This window comes from Pteropus medius, unplaced genomic scaffold (assembly GCF_902729225.1).
Source record: "Pteropus medius unplaced genomic scaffold, Ma_sr-lr_union100, whole genome shotgun sequence".
Lineage (NCBI taxonomy): Eukaryota > Metazoa > Chordata > Mammalia > Chiroptera > Pteropodidae > Pteropus > Pteropus medius.
The window spans coordinates 30,991,227-30,993,039 of record NW_024340696.1 but is presented as its reverse complement, the minus strand read 5'-3'; positions in this window follow the sequence as shown (position 1 = coordinate 30,993,039).

Sequence of the window (1,813 nt, the reverse complement as noted above, 5' to 3'; positions counted from 1 at the left end):
ATTGAAATACCTTAATTAGATATGCGTTTTAAAAATATGACCCTTGCAGCTATTAGACTCAAGTGGGATAGGAGGCTAGCAAAGAGTTGGAGAACACTATCATATTCATGTCATCAGTGGTTTCCAAAGAAAGAAGAATGCACCATAGGAGAGTGTAAGTAGATCTACTGCAATTTGAAAAAGAAATATCAGAACTTCTGTTGATATGTGTTTGTTATATCATCATCTAAAAAGTAAGGCTTAATAGCATTTAATACATGGGTTATTATGAAGAACTTCACATGTCCAGTTCCACGTGCCACGTTCATTCCTCTTTACATCATCTAAAATTTATATTTATAATTTATAAAATATTAGACAAATAGTGTATGGATTTAATTCCATCAAATATAAAAACTAATATATTGGAGAGTTTGAATTCATCAGTTCACTGATGGGAACATGCCACAGAAAAATCTCACAGTCCAAGCAAAGGCCAATAAGAGTCTGAACGCCATCAGTAGTATTGGAGCAGAAGGAATGGAGAGATGAGATAAGAAGAAGAAAGAATCTACAGGACTGATGGGATTGTGGGATGAGTAAAAAGGAAGAAGTGTTCCTGGTGGCTTCCAGGTTTCTCTGAGGGCTCTGAGAGGCTGGCATTGTCCTCCATCAAGAGGAAAGACAGATAAACAGTGGGTGTGGAGAAGGAGTAGAAATTTATAATATGGAAGGCACACAAGTTTCACTTCAATCCACAAGAATAATGCTATGTTATACAGTCAGCACCTAAAAAATGATTAATTTATTACTTTCTGAAGCCACACACAGAAGTGTCACTACTAAGAGGAAATATTAATGTTATATACCTGCAGTTGCACTCTAAATATCATTTGCTTTTGAAAGATCTAGGAAAAATTTCTAAATATTCTAAAATCGAGGGCTGTAATTATTTTTGAAAGTGTGGAGAAAGTGCATGGTATTTTATTATCAGGTCTATGAAAACAGCAATGTAATTAATTATCAGTTATATTCTTAAAATTAGGCTTCTTTTAAAACATAGAGGTCAAAGAAATATACTCGTTTTTAATTGAGGCTTTAAGAATATGTTAAATTAACATCATGAAAATGTTATTAGGACAAAAATCATCTACATTGCCCACAAAAGATCTCATTCTCAGTAATGCACATTAAGTGTATTGTCTCTAATAAGACTTTGCTCTTATTTGGCTTTGTTTTTTTTAATCTAAAAGGCTTTAATCTCTTTATAAATATCTGTCTAGCTCCCACGTGCCCAATGGGTATGATTCTCTGAGATATTAAACCACAAATAGTTGCCTGCCTTTCCCTCAGGTCCCACTATGATAGACTGACACAGGCAGGAAGGGACAACCCGGGCCAGACTTCTTGGTATCCCATGTTAGTACAGTAAAAAATTATTCTACGAAGCTATGAAAGACAGATGAGACCCCCTAAAATGTGTTGGAGGACAAGAAAAAGACCCCCAAAGAAGAAAGAGAAGACTGGCTCCGGCATTTAAAGGATCATTCTCAGCCATCGTCATTCACTCCTGCTTGAAGCATTTCCTTTCTATCACATTCACTCTCTATCCCTGATTGAAGGTTCCCTTCCCTTCATTTCCTTTCCTTCACTTCCTTCCTTCCCTTTTCTTCCTCCCTTCCTCTTCTTCCTCCCTTCCTCTTCTTCCTCCCTTCCTCTTCTTTACTTCTATAGTCATTCACCGATTGCTGACGACATGTCAGTACTATGTTGGCTTTAGGAAAGCCAACATAAATAGAATACAGTTTCCACTCTCAGGAAGATCAGAGTTGAG